Raw genomic sequence first — 22,609 nt, forward strand, 5'->3', positions numbered from 1 at the left:
GATCAAAATTACGTCCTGGACTTTTTGCAAAGTGCTGGGGAATTTATATACAGCTAGATATATAAAAGTTTTCATCCACAGGCACATGTTCACAAAGCAAGCAAATTTCTGTCAGAGCGGTAAGCCTGCAGGAACATATTAAAGTGCTGCATGTGACAAGTAGCACAGCTTCGGGGTTCCTGCAGGGGACCAGACTGATTTAGTGTCTGCCAGACTGATGAGCCTGAGAGGCACATGGTTATTGGCCCCGACCACACTAGCCAGGTGCGAGAGAAATTACAGCTTTTAGCTGGGAGCAGCACCTTTGCCCAGTGAGAGGTCTGGCAGAAGAGAGACTGGGCATGTGTTCTTTTGCAGCCTCGAATTGCCAGAGATGTATGAAGCTGTCAACTGCCTACAGACATTATGGATTGTGAGGTGTGTTTTTACAGCATAGTATGTGACGTATTTGAGATGGAAGACAAAAAAATGACAGCACTATGCAATTAATAGGATGTGCCAGTTGGATGAGAAATCAGTTGATTCTTTTGCGGCTCCATTATCAGCTTGTTTCACTCGTTTACTTGTTGCACTAACTGAGACTGTTAAAATTGTAGCCATTCAGTCTTTTGCAAATATCGCAACACCAGATGGGAAGTCAGAGATAGCCTATATTTAGAGCTGCCCTCCCAGCATTGCAAAGTGTTCTCTATCGACTGTCAAGTTTCTCGAAATTGCAAATCATCTTTTCAGCTCCCAGATTTCTGTAATGTCACAGATCATATGATGTCTTATTGTGTTATTTTCAACTTCAGCATGATGTTTATTGTTCCCAAGCGACAACCGTGTGTTGCTGCCGTGCCAAACAAACATAGACTTTAACATGAAACCTGGTAAATGTCATAAAATCGAAACCAGTGGGTAACATATCTCAAAAACAATGATTGGTTTCTGTTATGTTCATAATTATTTGAGAAGATACCGTCATGACAAACCCTGCTTTTACTATTTTGTATTTATCAGACTCCATCATGACATCTTAAACAGAAATATTCTATTCCAGTAGCCACTTAAATGAAGCTTATACACAAGTTCAATAAGGAAGATCTGTAATCACTCATCCGCCTGCTTTCCTGGGTGGTTGGCTGCTAGTCTATTCTTTACATCACTTCCACTTTCCCACAGTGTCAAACTCCAAGCTGACATCATTGCTCTATTCCAATCATCTTCTTACTTCTAGCTTCAAGCTTCGAGCCTCCACCTTCATCCTCACCAGCCTGTAGTCTCTGGGAGGTCCTACTCTAATTTCTGTCACCGCTGGGTTCTGTTTTTCTGTGATGGGTTGTTGGAGATTTAATCGCTAAGTAGCTTAATTAAAATGTGAATGTCAATAAATCGTCTTCAATTCTTCCAGATGATCTCTCCTTATTGAACTGAAGTCAGCATTAAACCAATTTTTTTAACTGGATGTAAAATTCAGCTTTTAAATTAACTACACCAAATATAGGCATAGCAGTAGGCATCTGGTGCTCCAGACCCAGAACAGACACTAATAGCCCTTTTCCACTAATACCTACTCAGGTTGGCTCAAATTGACTTGACTCTGTTTTTAGATTTTCCATTGGATAGTAGTACCTGGTACCAGGTCCTTTTCAGTATCCACTTGGCTGTGGTTCCAAGCGCTCTGAGGAGACCTAAAAATGCGAGCTCAGCGGACCGCATGCCACCGATTGACTACTCAGTGACGTCACCTAATGAGTCATGACAGCATCTCGTTCATGAAAATCAAACCTGACATTTTTTGAAACCTGGCCCAGCGAGTGAAGCGGCTACACAATAATGAACACCGTGGTCCCCGAGTCTGACAAAAAAATACACCAAGCAGCAGGTATGCCATCATCTCAACATCCTCCATTGTTGTGGTGTTTATTTTGCATACAAATGATGTCACTGGACTTTCAGCTGTGTTGCTATAACAACCCGACGCACATTAGGTGGTACTTGATTGTAATGGAAAAAGACCAAAGTCGAGTCAAGTCGAGCCGAGTAGGTACGAGTGGGAAAACGCTATAAATGGAATCTTTCTAGAGCACCTCGATGCTTCTGTGCAAAAGATTGTTTTTGTAAATAAAAATGTATCATAAAGAGTGTCAGGTATTGAAAATCTTAGTTTGATGCCAAGGGTGGGGATAAAAGGCATACTGGATTTGTAGCCTAAAGGCCACTGACTACCTTGGCCTAATTTAGGGGTTAGACCTCTCATGTTTCTTATAATCAGCACCTGGGTCCTAATTTAAGATCACTGTTTTTATGACTGACTACAGTTGAGTTACAATGTTGACTTTCATACTGGACTGTGCTGTATACGTGACAATTAATTCTTTAATGTCTTGTGTCTGCTCTATTTTTGTTTGGTAATGTTTTTAACAGCTTGTGAAAGATCTTTGTACGTCCGTCTCTCCACTTCCTGGAAGAACTCCTTGAAATCTAGAGAAATGTTATACTCACTATTGCCCCCCTAGAGGCTGAAGAAAATGATGCATGTTCAGTTTTGCTCACCAGCATTGGGTAAAGCTAATTGCTCAGTTGGTATCAATCTGTAAGCATTGGTGTAATTTAAATCTCTTTGGCCAGTAAAATAAGGAGTTTCATTACTATTTCAAACGTACTCTGAGTGCCTGGACTTGGTTTCTTTATGCCATTTTTGTGGCTTTTTTTCTGCCCCACTATTCTTTTTTCTATTATTCCCTTCAGTGAGCACCGGTGATTTAAGACACCAGCAGCACTCCTGTTATTTTCTGTTTTTTTCCTTTCATTTCCCCCCCACTTGCATTGCTTCTTTCTTCTGGTTTTTGTATTTTTTGGAATGGGTAAAATAAACCAAAGATGTGATTTGTGACACAAAGCAAAGATGCAAATCTGCATAGTTCTTATATTTCTGATAAATGGAAGAAGCATCACAGAAAAGATAAGTGCTGTTCAAGAATGAAAGTAAATATCTGAAGTTTGGCATCTTAATATAAAACAACAGTAAAAAAGTAAATTTGAAAATTTGTGAATGACAACAATTATTATAATTTAGCTGGAAATACCTTTTGAATTCAAGAGCTTGGGCATACTGGTCGATTAACCATTACAGAAACACAAAAATGATTTTTGCTAATTATCACTATTGCTGATGTATGGCAGGTGTGTTATAAACTCTGCATTCACAGAGGATGTCAGAGGAAGCAGATCACAAATTTACACAAAAATGAAAAACCTGACCTATGCACATGATTCTATCATTACAGTTTACCTGTTACCAGCAGATATGTCACAATACTCTCTCTTACACATTTAATTTGAAAAATATTGTACTCGTAAATATACATTGATGAGTGTGTAACCACATCTTCTACCAAACTGATGCATTTTCAGAATGACTCGATTAGAAAAACAGTGCACAGCAGCGGTGCCGGTCTGTGGAAGTTGCCAATGTGCTTCGCCATCTTGAATAATGAAAATTTTAATTTGTGTCTGCACCTTCACTCTTAACATATGAAAGATCATATCTGTGTTTTATTTTCTGAGACAGAACCCTTTACCAAAGGAAAAAAAGAGACAACTGGCATCTGAAAGAAATATCATCTTTTTCCTCCTCACCTCAAGCCTCATCTCCTAAACTAAAGTCAGGGCTCTAAAACATGAAAAAGTGCATGAAAGCATTTATTTATTCACGATATTCTCACAATTACTTATTGTCAGCAGATTCGACATGCGACCCTCCCATCTCCAGCCAGCTTAGAATAAACTGAAGAACAACAACAGCTGGTTATAAGCTAACATTATATGAGCTTATATCAGGCTTCAGTCCACTCTTTCACTCTGATAAACAGTTTGATTAGTTTCTCACATTATATGAGACTTTATTGGCTAAATGTTTGAGTCCAACATTGTTAGATCTATATCTGAGAAAGTTTGACCAGTTTGGCTAACAGAGACAAAAACAGCAGGGCTTAGTGACAGAAAAGTTCTGGATACCCTGCACACCTCACCTCAGTATCGCCGTCACTGAACACGAGTGGGCTTCACTCACTCATTGACTCGTACCGGACTCCTTTCACAAAGCTTTACAGCCTCTATCAGAATAAAGAAATGTGAACACCCAGCATATTGACAGCTAAGCTAAACAGATGTGCAGCTCACACTCTAAAATTATACACTTTCAGTGCAATTCAGTGGACTGCAATCTGCAATCTACTGACATCTAGTGGTGAGATTTTACACACTGTACCTTTAACTTTGTGCAATTCCAGTTTACCTATTGCAGCGGCTTCAGTGCTGGTAAGATATGTCACAGTGCTCTCTCTAACATGTTTAATGTATCGATAGATCAATACTGCATTGTTATGGTCATAAAAAACCTGTTTAGTCATCGAAATCCATTAGAGACTTTCCCTTATTTGCATCCTTTCTAGCTGAGCTGGGAGAGATCCTGCTACTCTGTATCTGTATTAACTTTTCAATTAAATCTGCATTATGATGATAAATTATTATTTATAAGACTGTTGTGCACTTTTTAATGGTAGGATTGCATCGAAAGAGCATCTTAACAATGTGAAAATAATCTCCTTATCTAATGAGCTCTTGTATTTTTTTCCTCTGCTTATATTTACATGTGAACTGGAGGGCTGATTTACTTAATGAATACATTACATTACTCGTATTACTTAACTCACTGATCATTTTCATCATGCACTGACTAGTTGCCATAACGCCATTGATCACAGCAGTATTTGTTTAAAAAAAGAAAGTATTATGGCAGACACACATACACAAAAGAAAAGAGTCTGCCTCTCCGTGTGTGTTGACTGTGCCGCTGTTTTAGAGAATGAATGTGCAGAGTGATTGACTGCAGTGAGTGCTTTTCCTGAGCCCCTGTAGCTGCTACATATGGGGTGGAACAAATAAGTGTTCTAAAGATTAGTTTGTTCAAGTTGTTTATTATAATAATTTTTTTCATGGATCATATACAACCCCAGTGATCTCAGAGATATCAGCATCCAGACGGTTTCGCAAACAACAGACTGGTCGGCTGCTTTATCTAGCCCTCCATGCCCACCTAATATTTCTAGCTTCCCATCTGAACACAGAGGGCTGAAAGCAGCCCTGCTTCTCAAGGGATGAAAACGCAATTTGGAAAGGAGCGAATAAAATGAGTCATCAATATCTGATCGGCTGATTTATGGGAAACGAGCCAACAGAGAGTCTGAGAAAAACTCTGAGACAAACTGAATTGAAATCAACACATTCTGTTGTTTATGTGAAAACACATGTGAAATAGGATCATGCAAACTGAAGCAAAGGGTGTGACAAAAACGATGAACTAAACCGTGATCGCCACGCTGCAGCGAAGCAAAGCCTGCAGCTAATGCAATTTTCACCTTGAGATAAATGGTGGATTGAAAGCATATTCATATGATGGCAGGCTGCTGCTTTTTCTTTTACTTAATTTCCTTTAAAATGTACAATTAATCTGATTGTGTTTCCTGGAAAAAGGACAAAAACCTGCAGCTGTGATTGTACATCATTGCTTCTTTAGCCAAAATTAGATGTAACATCCTTCTGTGTATTGCCGCAGCAAACTCTAGAAACTGATTACAGTTTAGTCATTCCAACCAATGCTTGATATGCACATATCCCAACAGGCTTTAGCATGAATATTGTCTTATTTATTATTCATCTTCTATGTTTCTCGCACTCTGTGTTGTCAGCACATTTATTGAGAACACATGCACTCTGAAAAATGATTTCAGAGCCAGTGTTTACTGAATTCCCCAGAGGAATGACAGACCATTAGGATAGGAGTTTTCTGAATCAAGGCTTTTCACCTCGGAGTTGGTGCACAATTTATCACCGCTGCACTCTTCACAGAAATATACTTTTTCATCAACACTGAGATAATAGGCACACACGCCATTAACTGTATTTCTGTGGTTTCTTCTGTTTGTATTTTGAATAAGAATACACAGAAATGATGTGTAGCGATAGAGGAAGTGTATGCTCCCGACAGTGGGATTACTGCAGCACAATATTTCACTAACACATCTGCGATGAATCTGTCTTAGTCTGAAGAAGCTCTTGGTGACTTTTAATCTTGGCTGTGGTCTCCTGGCAGGTGGTCTAAGTGCCCTTCATTACAGGCCGATCCTTCTCCAGAGAATGTACTCCACTGCCTGCTGAAGACCGGGCCTCCCACATTACCTGCAGACCATTAATTAACAAGATGAGAGCTTCATCTCAGCAGTGGCCCTCAGCTCAACAAACCACGATCACTTAGAGACTGTAAAATTTCTAGACAAGATCAATGATGGCTCTGATTTCATAAATCAGCCGATAAGACACCCAGCCGGGTTGTAACCATCAGCTAATGTCGAAAGGGAGAAGACATCGGAAGGGGATGACCCTAATTTCTGTCTCAAGGGTTGTGTGTGTGATTTGTAGCTCTGTTTACTGTGTGGCACAACAATAGCTAAAGCAGACCTGTTATGCTTATTTTGTGTGTATGCGTGTTAATGCACACTCACTGGCCACTTTGTTAGATACACCTAGGATCAACTACTCTTAAACACAGATTTCTGAACAGCCAATCGCATGGTGGCAACACAGTGCATTTAGACATGTAGACATGGTCAAGGCGCCCTGCTGAAGTTGAAGGTGATTTCAGTGACTTTGAATGTGAAATTGTTGCTGGTGCCAGAGGGTCTCTCTTTGCTGTGTATTTGATCAGAAACTGGTGATCTACTGGGATTTTCCCACACATCTATCTTCAGAGTTTACAGAGTGGACTGACTAAAGAGGAAATATTCAGTGAGCGGCAATGCTCTGGCTGAAACTGCCTTGTTTATGTCAAGGGTCTGATGAGAATGGCTAGACTGCTTTGAGCTAATAGGAAACAACCACTGGTTAGAGCCAAGATATGCAGGAGAGCATCCCTGAATGTACAACATGTCCAGCCTTGAAGCAGATGGGCAACAGAAGCAGAGGACCACTCCGGGTGCCATTCCTATCAGCTAAGAACAGAAAACAGAGGTTTCAGTTCACACGGGCTCACTAAAATTGGACAACAAAAGATTGGAAAAATGTTACTTGGTCTGATAAGTGTCGATTTCTTCTGCAACATTCACATGGTAGGGTCAGAATTTGGCATAAACAGTATGAAATAATTGATGTATTCTTCCTTGTATCAGAAGTTCAGGCTGATAGTGGTGGTGTAATGATGGTGGTGGTTTCATGTCACACTCTCAGCCCTCTAGTACCAGCTGAGCATTGTTTAAACACCACAGCCTACCTTTTATTACCACACTGCACCCATCTTCTGATGGCTGCCTCCAGCACGATATCATGCCATGTCACAAAGCTCAAATTATCTTAAACTGGTTTCTTGAACACTGTATGTGAGTTCAAATGGCTTCCACAGTCTCTAGATCTCAGTCCAGTGGAGCACCTGTGGGATGTGGTGGCATCATTGATGTGCAGCTTACAAATCTGCAGGAACTGTGTGACGCAGTCATGTTCTAAAGGCTCCAGCCTTGTACAAGCCAGGTGTTCCTAATAAAGTAAGTGTATATTGTCACAATGGCAGGTGAAACATTGAAGCGAATGAAATTGAGTTCCACGTTAGACATGCCAGAATGAATAATGAAGTCATCAGAGGAAAAGTTCAGGCCAAAGCACCTTCGAGCTGCTTGGGCTTGGTGCTATAAACATCAGTGTTTCAGACCTGATGTTCTATTTCCTGTTCTGTATGACCACAGAAGCTCCATCCATGTACTGTTAGCATGTGTAAAAGAGGGTTAAATGAGTAGATAAATTAATGAATTCACAATTTTCTTCTATCTCTTGACGTCAGATTCCCATATGCCCATTTCTATAATTTTACTTCCTTTTAATAAACACCATTAAGAGACTCCCTCCTAATTGAGGACAAAATCCACACAGTTGTCTTCTTAACTTTTGAGAACTTCTTTGTGTTTCTATTCTTTTGCTGCAAGGGGGAGATGCTTAAAGAGAATTTCATAGTATCTTTGGAAGATTTTCTCTTCAGAAGATTTCCTTTTCATTCATTAATCATTATATTAGATTGACTTTATATTTTCATCTCTATATTCACACTAGAGTTATTATCCATCATCACTGCGTTGAAAGGACATCAGGAAGGGATTTCTTACTGGCATGTATAAAGTACAAAAATATTACAGCAAGCAAAAACTGCGTTAGTTTAACTAATCCCCGAGCTCATAGTCAATATCCTACCGGGGCTTACAGGTGGATGCTGGGAGCAGTGCAGAGGTCGAAACAGCAGGCAGCAATGCCAGGCTCCCGTGGTATTGACAAGCCAGTGGGGGAGATGGGAAATCTGATGCTAAAACTGACCTGCAGGTAATTCTGGTGTATAGCCGTAAACATTATGTGTAGAGTGAGGCATGTCACATGTGTGGGAAGAAGCTTAAATTAATTATCTTAACTGACTTCCAGGCTTTGCTCCATTTTACAGTCTATAAGGATAAACATAAAATTTCTGGTAAAGACCTTATGACCTTATTTGAATACAATAAAATAACTTGGGATATATTTAAGCTCTCTGGGATTACGGATACTGGATTCTGTAGACTTTTTTTCTCTCCTCACAGAAAAACAAATCTCAGTACGTAAGAGCAATAAAGTTCTTGATAAAAAGCTTCAGGAGCCTGTTTTACGGCCCATTTGAACTGTCCAGGAAATTCATACATACAGTAAATGTGCTTTTCCGGGGTTAATTATTATTAGTTCATTATATAAAGGTAAATGTCAGCTTTTCTGCTGATACTAGTATCAATAATTAGGTTTATGCTTCACCGACCAAAGTATTACTCTGTTCTGATATCACATTGCTCACAAAAGTGTTCAAATATCTGTGTTGTGATTTATGGTTCATATTTTTACATTTCTACAGTTTCCTCTGCTTCATGACTTAATAATCACATCATCTAAAATATCACTTAATAGTATCTCATTATTAATACATAGATAGATAGATAGATAGATAGATAGATAGATTTTTTTAAGTGATTTCCTTATCTTATAATTGTTATATGGACTTTAATTGAAAAAAAGAATCGTGTAAACCTTGTCAACTAAAACTGTAATCATTTGAATATATGTCAGCATTTTCATCTTTACCACAATCTGCACCATCATCCAGCTGTATTGCATATGTATATTGTATGAAAAATCCTTGAACCACCCCTTATTTCTTTATCTTTATTTTGCTTCAAAGTTGACAGACATTCTTGTAATTTTGTAATGTACGTGATCTTGATCAATTCCTCTGCAAAGGCCTTTCAAAGATTTCTTTGAACATTGGCTGCTTTTTCAATTATCTTCAGTCCAGCCCTTATATTTGAGCATCTTCAGAGAATGTTTTTTTGTTTGTTTGTTTGTTTGTGTGTCTGCTAAATCACTCAACTCATTCAAGGCTAAAACGAGCACCTAACTCAAGGGATTAGTTAGAGTTGCATCTACACATAATAGAAAACTTAGCAAAGAATCAATTTTAAATGGTATTTTTGTCACAAAAACACATAATTTGTTCACATTTCCTCGGTTGAACACAACTTGGCAGTCAACAATATGATTCCCAAAGGGCTATTAGCTCAAAATATGCTCTGAACACTATACGGAGAAAAAAATGGCAGGCCTAATAAAACTAGCTACAGCAGACAAACAGTATCTGAAGGTCATGTCCTTAAGAAATGGGGGGAAAAAACAAAACAAAGACCTGACACAGGACCTGAGAGGCACATCTGGCCCTTCAGTTGATTCTTCTGTTCAGTGAAGCCTCAACAGAAATGGTCTCAGTGGAAGGATGGCTGTCAAGAAGGCGTTCACAAGGAAGGGAAACAGGAAGAAAGGGCTGAGGTATGGCAAAAAAATCAAAAGAACTGGACTGAAAATCAGTGGAAGCAGGTCTTATAGAGTTCAAGCATATTTAAACATAAAAATTACAGTGAACTCAAGGGATGAATCAATGTTGCGTCTACATATAAGAGACAACTTACCAAGAACAAATTTAAATTGCATCTTAAGGCACCTTGTTACTAACAGGCTGTTATAAAACACGAAATTTGTTCTTTAGTCAAATCTATGAAAAATGTCAAAGATAACACAGTTTGAAAGGCATAAAATAGTAGCAAGTTAACAAGTTGATTCCCAAAGAACTATTAGCTATCCTCAAAAATGTTAACCTTGACACGAGGAAGACAAAAAAGGAAAGACAAAGAAGTGGCAGGCCTACAGAAAATATCTAGGGCAGATGAACAGTATCTGAAAGCCATGTTCTTAAGAAACAGGCCGTTTTTAAGACATGGTGGAGGTTCTGTGATGGTTTATGGAGGTGCTTTGATGGTGGCATTGGGGATTTTGTCAAAATTGATGCAATTATGAACATAGATAAGTACCATCAGATTTGGATCCCTCATGCAATACCATCTGTAAAGTGTCTGATTGGCAACAACTTTGTTTTCCAGCATGACAATGACCCCAAACACACTGCCAGCGCAGTAAAAGCAAATCTGGATAGAAAAACACACGATGGAACAGTTTCAGTCATGGATTGTCCTCCCCAGAGCCTGGACCTCAACATTATTGAAGCAGTTTGGGATCATCTTTGCAGGGAACAGAATAAAAGGCAGCCAACATTGAAAGAAGAGCTTTAAATGTCTTTTAAGACGCCTGGAGAACTATTCCTAAAGACTACTGTGTTGAAGAATAAAGGCGGTCACACCAAATATTGACTTTAAAGCTCTTTAAAATTGTACAGACTCTGTTTTTCCCCTATATACTATCTCCATGTATGTTTGAACATGTTTCAATACATTTCTGCACATATTTCCCATTTTCCAGGCAAACTATAAAGAAATGCGGAGGTGTCTCAAGACTTTTGTGTGATACCATTGACTGACTTGTTTAAATATGTTCTGTGAAGACAAATAAAGTCAACGCTGATGTTCATTGCTCAGTCATTAATTCGTGGCAGGCTGATATTTATGTGAGAACATGTTCTGCATAATAACACATTTAGTATGCCAAATTACATTAAAAGTTCATATTGGGCTGCATCTCTCCCTCAGGGTTGTAGAAATGTAGATGTTGGAAGGATGGCTGCTTATTCAGTAAAGCCACTTCTCTATTTTCCTTAAAGAGTCTGAACTCATTAAAATTTTAAATTAGTCTTTTCTGAAGAGAATGAATGTACCCTCGCACAACCTTGTTGTCACTGCAGCTTTTGTGAAAGTCTTTATGTTTGTGTGTGCGTGTGTGCACATCTGTGCATGCAGAAGCCGTGCGGGGTGTTTGGAAGAGACTCTCTTACAGTAATAACTCCTCGTGGGCTGCTGTAGCTCTGCGTACTCACGCATGAGTGCACACATTCGATCATGCACACACGCAGGATGTAGTGTGCATGCTAACAGCCCTGTGGGCTGAAAGCTACAACCCCCGAAACAGTCTGCAGATGAAAATAAACCCTGTCTGTGTGCTTTTCAGAACTATTCGGTTACACAAGCAATCAGTCTGATTCAAACAGAATCTGACATAGTAGCATCCAAGTACAAATCTGAGCTTTTTGTTGGAGCCGTAGCTCATGTTTGTACATAGACATGCTGTGTTGACAGCAGAATCTAGCAGGGCTTTATGCAAGAAAGCATCATGATCTACAGGGGAATTACACCGCCTGCCTGCCATGACTAAGTTTTCAGAATAGTAAATGCACATTGTTGCTTTATCTGGATGTTAATGGATTACCTATGAATACATACATGTTTGCAGAGAATGAATGTGGCATTATTAGGTGCAATGTAATATCTGAGAAGGGATGGCACTTTATCTTTTTCTACAACTGATTTAAAGAATTATAAACATGGAAAAAAGCAGTTAAATTACAATCCTGTCAAACTGTGGTTATCAAAAATTTGGAACTGGATCAGATTTTCTGCTAACTTAACTGAAGAAATGTTGCTAATTATTGTATTTAACGAGCTGTGAGGTGCGTGGAAAGGTTGCTAGTCTATCACAGAGCTACACTAACATCCACACCTATGACCAATTTAGAATCGCCAATTAACCTAGCATGCATGCCTTTGGAAATAATAGGCACATTAAGAATAGGCTTTCTGTCTAGACAGTATCTATACTTTATCTGTTACACTGCACACTCTAGCAGTTTGCAATATTTCAGATAAGGCTTATATAAAATTAGTTCCTCTAAAATAAAAAATATAGATTTTTTTTTTCAGTATGAACTTCCTTTTTAAGGAACAATTTAAAATCATAGTAATGTACACATGCAAACTTACCCCCACACACACATATATGCATGCACACACACACCTGTGAGCACTGATAGTATGTCAAAGTGTTTCATTTTCAGACCTTTGAAGTGAATCCCTGTATTATGAGGAAAGGTTTTATCTTTGGCTTGCACCGCTTCAGGGAGGGAGCAGTACACACTTCAAAGAACCTCGCAAATCTCCACAGAAAGACAATAACAGAAGATTGAGATGAATCCTCAGAAATGTTTACTCCAACAAATCGCAAGCATCAGGAGAGATTCTCTTAGTTTTAACCTCTCATTAGATATTTTCTTGAGAGGGAACAGTGTTTCGTTTGCAGTAGGTGTAATGTGATTGGAGCAGTGAGAGGAACTTTTCAGCATTTTATCTGCACTACTACAATCAAAACAGATAACATCCATCCATCCTTTTTACATCTAACCAAAGTTAGGTTGTGGTTGCAGCAGGTTAAGTAATATTTCAGGTGTCCTTCTTGTTCCATCTGTGGGCTCCAGAGGTGTTCACAGCTCAGATGAGATTATATAACCTCAAATGCAGCTGGCTCCTCTAACCTCACTTTTTCTTTCACTACTCATGCTCATGAGAAATCTAAATCGACTGCTTCATCTTCCGTCTCCACTTCCTTGTTTGGTCAGCTGTACTGACAAACCACCTGCTGGTCCGTCTCGCTTCATCTTATCTTTACTTGTGAACAAAATCCTGAGATACGATGGCCTCAGTTCGAGATGCTCCTGATTAACAAAGTTTCCAAATCTCCGAGTCCGCTCGGGTCTGAGCGACATAAATTTAATCAATCAATTAATCCAGCAGTGAGCAGGAGTGTGTTTTATTTGTGATTCCACAGATTCGTCCGCAGAGACTTTACATTACAACGCACCAACTTTACATGCGGACTTCAAGAGAACAAGACATCAAGAGCAGTCAGGAATGAGTACTCGGCCATGCTGTCTCCAGCTGTCTGTGCCCATTTCCGCAACAGAGGCTTCATACCATCTGCTTCACACTCTGCCGCAAAGTGCCCCAGCGTGTGCTGAAGGTCATGTTATGATGAAACCAGTGGAACCATGTCAACTGCAAAAAAGCAGAGGGACAATTCTGAGGCTCCCGAAACAGACAATGAGACGAGGGGCAACCCCGAGAGTCCAACACCCGTTAAAAATGACGTTTGACTTTGCGCCACAGATCACACACCTGTTGGTAAAGCCAGGCTTACTCTGTGTGGTTTGTAAGCATTAATGCACTTCCAAAGAAAGAGGAAGCTACCTCAGTAGCTCAGTATTGTCAGAACACAGTGGTGAGGTTGGGGTCAAACACAGTTTTCATTACAAATGACTGTGAAACAGCAGCTGCAAGAAAAAAAATGCAAATGTGAAAAGTAATCTTCTGTGATCTCACATGGAGCAGCAGTACAGTAAGCACAGGCTTCCTCTAACAAAATGCAGTTTTGTATGCAGCTGGGTACTCCGGTGTTATGTTTGGTTCCCCTTTCTTTCTTTTCTTTCTGCTTCTTGACTTGACTGATTACTGCAAGCTTGTCTGTAATCATGATGGGAAAACCTGCATCACTGTGTAGAATGAGAAACAAATCATTTCTGGATGGTTGGGGAGAATTGTAAAAATCCTCTGCTCACACACTAGCATACTGTAGTTACTCTGGCCTCCATTTTGTGACTGTTATGAGGTGGAATTTTTTTATTGTTGTACAGTACAGCCAGAGAACAGCAACATGCGATCCCTAGTTCTGCGCTAAATCAGTGATTTGATGATCTGTTGTACTCTTTTACATAAATGGTTCAATTTTGTCAATAAACAAGTGGTTGCAGTGTTAAAAATAAAACAACTATGAGCTGTGAGACTCCCCTGATCATCATCCCTCTTTTTGTTGTTTATATAACGGATCCTGTGTCTGTGCGATCTCCTGATCTCAAATCTCCATCTTACGAGCAACTGTAAGGCTTCCAATTTGCAGCAATGGCAGCAGACGTGGAAATCTTGCGCTTTTCTCAAGACTTCTAGAGATTTATTAAAAGTGGTGCTTTGTGAAAGAGGCAGCAGGTCCACTGCAGGCTGTGATTTAGAAAAATCTTGGAGAGCTGCACTCTCTGCTGATGTGAAGGTTCCACTTCACAGAGCTATATCTGGTTTAAGAGTGACGCAGTTCTTTTCAGGCAGCTTGTTAGGAAATGCCCCACATTTGGAGACGATCATGATTAGCAACCCAGAGTCTCTACCTGTGGGACAATTAAAATACCAGAAGAGGCTTCTCGAGGCTTGAACTATGCATAAAGTGGGGCAGGGCTCAAGTTGCTTTCTGTGGAAGTGAAAAGCTATTCATGCATTTGTAGTATTTTTTAAAACCTCATCTAAGAATGCTTGAAATGTGCTGTCAAAATGTACTTTCTAACAGTTTCAGTTCTCAGCAGTGAAAAATGAACATCATCCATCATCTGTGACGCCACATCCTTTTGTGCATCTTGTGTCCCATCTCTGTTTGTCAGACTCGTCAGACTTTAGATTTCATTTAAAAAAAAAATATTGATCCAACTTTTGTCACTTTTACTCAAATATATGAAAAAAGAGTAATTTCTCTATTCAAATAATACAAAAAAACTTGTACTGCACTAATTTTTTTATATTTTGTTAGGAAAATGGTCATTTTCCAATTTATTCAAACATGTGTGCACTTACATGGAAATACAGTATAGAAGGCAAAAGCAGAGTTTATACAATTCCAAGCTTCAACGTCAATATTTGGTATGACCACCTTTACTCTTCAACATAGCAACACTCTTAGGAAAACTTATAATTTCTGTAAGTAATGTTCAAGAAAAGTTCTCTGGACTCCTTCAAGGACATTCAAACCGCTTTTTTTGTATGTTGGATGCCTTTTGTTTTGTCCTCTGACAAGATGATGATCCCACACTTTGGGAGGAGAGGAGAGGAGAGCCATTCCTCTGTGTGCTTTTCTGTTGTTTTACATCATTGGTTGTGTGTGGGGTCATTGCCATGCTGAAAAATGGAGTTGTTTCCAATCAGATGCTTTCAGATGGTATTGCATGGTGGGTCAAAATCTGATGGTACTTTTCTGCTTTCTAATTCCACTAATTTTGACAAGATCTCCAGCACCACTGGCTGCAATATGGCCCCAAACCATGACAGAGCCTCCACAGTGTTTTACAACAGAAGCTGTTGTACTGCTCTCCTGACCTTTTCTGTGACAATGATTTGAATCAGAAAGTTCAAAGCTGGATTTATCAGTCTGTAAGACCTGTTGCCACTAGCACCTGTTCACCCTGCTCTGTGTCTCCCTTCTTTAAGAATGACTTCTTGACAGCCACTGAACTCTTTTCTCGTGGTTAGTGAGGAGGGCCAGATGTAACTCTGTCAGGTTTTTTTTTTTTTTTACTGAATTCTTTCCTGTTTCTTAACAATATCATTTTAGATTCAAGTGATGAAATGGAAACAAAAGATTTGCCTTTGTGTCTAAAGATACAATTTAAAGTTGATGATTTGCCAAGTTGTCTGTTACTGTATGGACAGATATGACACTGTGTCATATACAAACAAAAGAAAACATGAATTAAGTTGAAAAAACAAAGACTAAAGAAAAACATTTTTAAAAAAGGAAAAAGAATGTCCAAATGCCAGGAAGGTATTATGCAAGACTATTATTAAAATGACAAGAAAGCATGGCTCCTACTGAGCAAGATATAAAGAAATGAGGGGTGGTTGAAGACTTTTTGCACAGCACTGTGTATAATACACATTTCAGTGACTGTGAAAACATGCATTATGACAGTTTTAGTGCTTACAGTAAAGGTTTAGATAATAGTTTGATTTTTTGTTTTACTTAAGAATATTTGTGTAAATGCTTGAACCTTTGCTTGTGCAGATCAGCTCTTTTACAAATTAAAAAATGTAAAACTGCAGCCATTTGAAGCTTGCATAATCAACATTGTTGTTCCACGTGTTTTCTAGTATTTCAACAGTGTAAACGTGTAAACAAGATTTCATGAATAGAAAGGAACAACACAACAGGACCTGAGAAGTGGGAGAGACGGGAGATGGGGTTGAAAGAGAGACGCAGGGTGAGCGTCAGTAAAAGAAATCCATTAAATTCTTTTGAAATAAATACTTCTGTTTTCTACACATGTGGACATGGACTGTAGATAATGATAAAAAAAAGGCCCTGATGGCTCTTCAGTTTAGGCTCCCTCAATGATCCGCTCATTCCTCAGTGGCCATATCGCCACCTTCCCTCTGCTCACAACATCACCCATGGCTAATTTTCTAAAACTGACCTAACTTGCAGAATCGAGTTTTTATAGTAAACAAATGTAGCACATTTAAAATCCTTGTTTTTCCGCCCGCTAAAAAAATGAAAACCTCTGAAAAAGCAAACCTGCAAGAAACACTGCAGTCATCTGTTTTCTTTGTAAAACCTGCAGGAAGACACAGAGACACAGAGAGTGGACTAGACGGGAAATTTGTGACGCCCAACCATGAAATGCTATGGATATTTTAATGCTGCCTTTGGCACGCTATGGTGACAGAAAAGGGAACGTGACGCCACAGTTAAAAAAGTAATTAACTTTATGGCCCCTGGCTATGTTTGTACCCTGCAAAACAACAACAGCAACAACAAGAAAAAATCTTCAACACGATCCTACCAATGATGATTATGTTTTGACTTGTGCGAGTGTGTATATGTGTGTGTAAAGGATGCAAAATTATATTATGTTTGAGAGAATGCAAATGTTCTCCTCAAAGGCTGCACATATCTCCAATGATGATTCATGACCCTGAGCATATTCAGCATACTGCTGGTACAGTGCTACAGATTTGAATCCTCCATTTCTGACTTGAAAGCTCTTGCATTCAGAGTTAGAGTTAATTCCTTGAGTTTATATGTTAATTTTTTATATGCTATTTTCCACACCGTATGCTAAGAGTAAAAGTGATGCGGTATGTTCGGCTTCAAAACGTACAAAATGAAAGGCGAGGTCAGAGTGAGTTACAACGACAAAATGAAATTAGTCATTTCAGAAGTGCCACAAAATGACATATGGTCATGTTTAAGTGACTGAGCCCAGAAATGGTTGTGGTAATTATGACGGGAGCAAAGGAGGAAATAAGGTGCCATTGTTGTACAGCGGCAAAGCCAGAGCATGGGGGTGGATGAGGGTTGAGGTGAATGAGTGACTCAGCAAAAAACATAATTTTAACAAGATATACAACTGCTCATTTCCTGTTTCACACAGTCAGCAAAAGGGATCTAAAAGCTCCTTGTTGTTATAGACCCAACAAGTTCTCCGACTAAATGGCGTCGTTTATTTCTGCCATCTGAAACGACCCCATTAAAGGATACATTAGGGCGCAGGAGAGGTGACTCGGAGCTTGGAGTACAAGACTTTTTAAAAAAGTTTTCACTTGCTTTCACATATCAAACATGCACTCAACAGTTTGCATGCCCACTTATATTGCTTAATTGTAAACAAAAATAAGAGTAGGTTTTGTAGGTTGCAATTACAGCTTGCACAAGGAGGCGTTTAAATGCATAAATTCTAACTTGCATACATAGAATCTGTGTTGTTTTTTTTTACTGACAAATGGTTACAATTGCTCTTCTTCCTCCCACATTGATGAATATTTATTTAAAAAAGATATACTCAAGCTTATTTACAGAATACAGTATGTCTTCTACCACAGAAAGTTTTTTCTTAAGCTGCATCCACACATATGGCTTTGAAGCTGACAGCTGGTCGCTTTCCAGGCATTACAAGCTCTGGTCGCCTACTGTAGATAGTCCTCTAATATGTTTACTACCAGGTAATGTGTCAATCAACAATAGCCTGGATTCTTGTTTATAGGCACTTCAAGTCCTCACTCTAAAATTGGGAAAGGTTAAGGATCTGCCCACTTTGTATCTGCCTTGGTTATTTCACCTGTAATTATTTGAAGTCACCCAGTGTCATTGACTTTCTAGGTCCTCTGGTCACCACACCAGTGCCAGTGTGGATGGAGCTTCAGTGTTTGTGCAGCATAGACTTCCCAAAAGAGTTTTCACTCTTGTGCAAATTGCCTGTTGGGCTATGATTGACTTTCTAAAGCAACATTTTGCTCTACCCTTTAGTTACCAAGTATTTTGACGGAAGACATTTTTATCACCATCACTGTGACAACTTTCCAGAGGTGTAAAAATTCTGTGTTTTGGCATCTAATAGGCCTCCACACTCAGGGATGTTTTTATCAAACTGGACTTGCTGGATAATCTTCATGTCTCACTAGACGGGTACTCGAAGTAATGTATCCCAACCAATAAAAAACTGTGGTGGTTTGAAAGCAGGTTAATAGTGAGTCCACAGGTTAAGAGAAGCATGGTTCTGAGGTGGAGAGCTGACCATAAGGACACAGACATATTATAATCCAGTGTTCAAAGTCTGCTTTATTTTTATGTATGCTGCACATGCTTCCTTTTCCCAGTTGATAGTTTGGGATCCTGGCCAAGTTAAGCAATGACTTCACACTGCACTGCTCTTCTGCAAAGCAATAGCATGATTCTCAGAAATCTGCTGGCACAAAAGACCAATTAATATGCATGTTGTTACTCAGATATTTATTACCACAGTAACACTGCCAGTTTATTACTGTTTTTCTGTCTTGTGTGCGTCTGAGCCCTGGCCTCCAGTTTGGCCAAACTGGCCCTGAGATACAGCACCAGAAACAGCTGGTTGTCAAGGGTGACCGTAACAGAACATTGCACATAGATAGATAGATAGATAGATAGATAGATAGATAGATAGATAGATAGATAGATAGATAGATAGATAGATAGATAGATAGATAGATAGATAGATAGATAGATAGATAGATAGATAGATAGATAGATAGATATTTACCACCCACCTGCAACATTGTTGCAGATCAAGCACACCACCCGTGGCAACAGTACTCCCAATGGCAGCAGCCACCCCCAGCAGGGCAATGCACAAAAACTGCTCAGAAACGGCTTGTACATGATAAACAGCCTAAGGCCTCCACCTAGTCTGCAGACTCCCCACATCCAGCATCAGCAGGATACAGGCTGGAACAAGTCCAGTCCACAGAGACCCCAGAAGTTACCCACAGATGGCATACCCTGAGAATCTCGGTCGATGATGTCTCAACTGGTCAGAGCTATTTTGGTGAGTTTAGAGACCTAAACTTGCCCTGATGGTTAATATTGCAGCTGGATGTCAATAAAATCAATTCAGTGGTACTGATCGGCAAATCCCAACATTACAGGAAAGACAGGGATAGTTTATCTCAACAAGACTGTCATAGCTCCATATTTTTGATCTCTGGAATACCCGCTGTACAAATGTCATTCATTTTTTTAACCACATTTGATTGCAATAAAAATAAAAAAAAATCCCTACCCTTATCCTTTAATTCCACTCTACATTGTTGCTTTCAAGTCCTGCGGAGCTTTGAAAACTGGACAGAAATCATTGTGCCTGACAAGACTGTAGATCTAGATAGGCATCACTGCTTAGATTTAAAATCAAAGCAGCTGGTGCGAGTGTGCCTATTCATGTGCATCTCTGGAGTGCCCACGTGTCTTGCAACAGAGCTATCCACTTGTGCTCAACTATCAGGGTAAAATGTTCATGAGACTGAAATAATGCATGTTGTTTCCTCTCATTTAAATGCCCTCTACTGTAATTGGTGTAATCGGTAGGTTTTATCTAGTGCCAAGTCTGTTAACTGTGCTTTTATGTGCCTCTTCAGAACTGCCAGCCTGTGCCAGCTAGTTCTCCTTACATGAAGCTGATTGGATTTTGAAAGCATGTCCAGGTTGTGTATTTGTCAGTGGTGGGCCTCTTACTCGGGATCTCTCAATGAGCCATATTATGAGAGGTTGATAAGTTTGTGCACTTGGGCAATGGCTGCATCGCAAGTTTTGTTAATTTGCTGTAGTCGATAACCTTGGGGCTGTATTGCTTCCTCTAATGACTAAGCAGAACTTGGCAGATAAGATGACATAGCAGCTGCATCTGAAAGTGCAATGTACAACAAGATCACATTAAATATTACTGGGCTATAATGTGGCTTTAAATCATGTTTTATACATTCACAAAACATTTTTTTTCTGAAGTAAAATTTACCTGATAAACTGTGCTCTACACCAGTGATTCTTGTTTACTGCCATACAATCAACCTACGCATATATTTTCCGCAAAAGCACACCTAATCAACCTCAGACATCCACTCTATCAAACCCCAGTCTAACCAGACTCTGAGTGAGCTGAGTGGCATTTAGATGGATGTTGCAGTATGGCTTTTAAAAACAACCTTTAAATCAGCCACCGTCCATTCTTAAACACGCCGCATAATGGAAAATATTGATATTTCTTGGCACATGTTGAATGTACTGCCTCTAGAATTAATCATGGCGTTGAAGCAAGTGTTCTCTCCACATCTGACTGACTTCCCTCAATGCTCTCATTCTCTCTATTTGCTCCTACCCACTGTCTCTATAGCCTGCCTAGTCAAATGATGAGATCAGAGATGCCTGGTCATCTAAGTAATGGATTTCTTTCTGTTGATTCCTCCTGGGTCCATGGCCCTGCGTTCAGTGATGTATGCTCCATGCAACGGTACCGGACAGCTCATCTCTTTCAGCCACAGGCACCTCTGCATAAGCACATTCACCCAGAGCCAATCTCTGAAATGCACTTTGAGGCTGTTGCTGCCCCTGGTCTTTGATATGCACGGAAAAATAAAGGCATTGTAACCATTTTAAAGTCCTGTAATGAGTGTTAGAGGTGAGTTCAGGGGAAAGATCCTTCATTAGCAGAGGTTCTAAACTGACCTTTTCCCTGGTCTGCAGGGGATGCCAGCACCACCATCTTTCGTATTAATAGTTGTGATTGTTCAGTTTCACTTGCATCCTCTGTGTTAACCTCACACGGCTTCAACATGTGTTTGTCGCAGTTTCACCGCTCTTCCTGTGTTCATACCCAAACTTCTACCCTCATCTGTGCCATACTCGTACCCGTGGGCCAGTCCCGCTCTGCAAGTCGGCATCATTTCTTCAAAGTCCTGTGTGGCATTTTTGCGTCATTTCTTCAACATGAGCACTTTCAGCTACCCTGCCACACCGTGAAATACAGCCTTTAGACTGTAATTGAAAAACTGTCCAAATGTGGAGTGTGGGATGAATATATGAATTACAAATGAAGCAGTAGGAGAAAAAAACAAAAAAAAACAAAGCAAAATGGTCCCCCCCTCCCAGCCCCAAAGCAGCACAAGCCCACAGTATATGACAGTCACATAAATTATACGAAATGTCATGGACTTTCAATCACTCTTCTGTTTTGCTTTTTCTTCCCCGTTCCTGCTACCTCTCTGTTGTTTCCTCTTCATTCCCACTGACATTCCTCAGATGGATATCAGACCATGTCCTCCAGGAGACATATTCCATTATTATGCTGCCACAGTGCTCATCCACAGACCCATCTCCCTTCTAATCAATGGCCATGCAGCACAGCAGGCACACACAAACAAAACAGATACAAACCTTCAGTAAATAACCAAACCAACAGTTGAACACTGATGAGGATGAAAAAAAGAAAACAATGACATATTCTATATCTCACACAGACACATTGCCGATTCCTTCACATCTGCGCAGATCAATATAGATGGAAATCCAACAGAGTAGCCCCAGCTGTGCACCTCTTACCTGGTGTCTCTGTGGTGGTCCTCCTCTCAAGCTGTGCTTGTTGAAGACCCTCGCGTTACACAGCCATGCCCTCCTATATGGGCATACATCTGTGGGACAGATCAGAGCTCTGCTGTCTCTGTCGGCATGGAGAGGAGGAGGGAGCAAGGATCAGAGAGTCCTCCCAGCCGGCAGCCCCATCTAGCGCATCTCCTTGTGTCTCCCGCTCTCCCGGGTCATTCCAGCCAGCCCCTCAGCAACCGCAGAGCCAGGGAGCGAACGCGGGGGGATGGGAGGTGCTTAGAGGACTGAAACGGACATGGAACGGCGAGCAGAGCACCTCCTCCTCCTACATGTCTGACTGCAGCCAGTGGACATGCTGCAGCTGGAGTCTCTGTCCGGTTCCTGTTTGCTTCCAGTGCATGTGAGTGCGTGCGTTTCTGTGCATTTGCGCATCAGTGCCGGCTCCTCTCTGTGCTGTGTGTGGAGGGAAAAAAAGAGTCTGCCTACTGCCTCACTGTTAATGCTGCTGGTGGCACCGAGATGAGAT

The 22,609-nt window shown here is 40.1% G+C and overlaps 1 protein-coding gene across 2 annotated transcripts in view; it reads right to left on the reverse strand.

Annotated features, from left to right (window-relative positions):
* The window catches only part of frmpd3 (FERM and PDZ domain containing 3), a 92,843-nt gene extending 70,584 nt beyond the window's left edge, over window positions 1–22,259 (reverse strand). For both annotated transcript variants that reach the window (XM_039616893.1, XM_039616889.1), the window contains exon 1: window positions 22,081–22,259. The gene's annotated coding sequence lies outside the window, so the exon portion shown is untranslated. The remainder of the gene's footprint in view (window positions 1–22,080) is intronic.
* Between the last annotated feature and the right edge of the window lie 350 nt (window positions 22,260–22,609).

The sequence above is a fragment of the Oreochromis aureus genome, linkage group 2, assembly GCF_013358895.1.
Source record: "Oreochromis aureus strain Israel breed Guangdong linkage group 2, ZZ_aureus, whole genome shotgun sequence".
Lineage (NCBI taxonomy): Eukaryota > Metazoa > Chordata > Actinopteri > Cichliformes > Cichlidae > Oreochromis > Oreochromis aureus.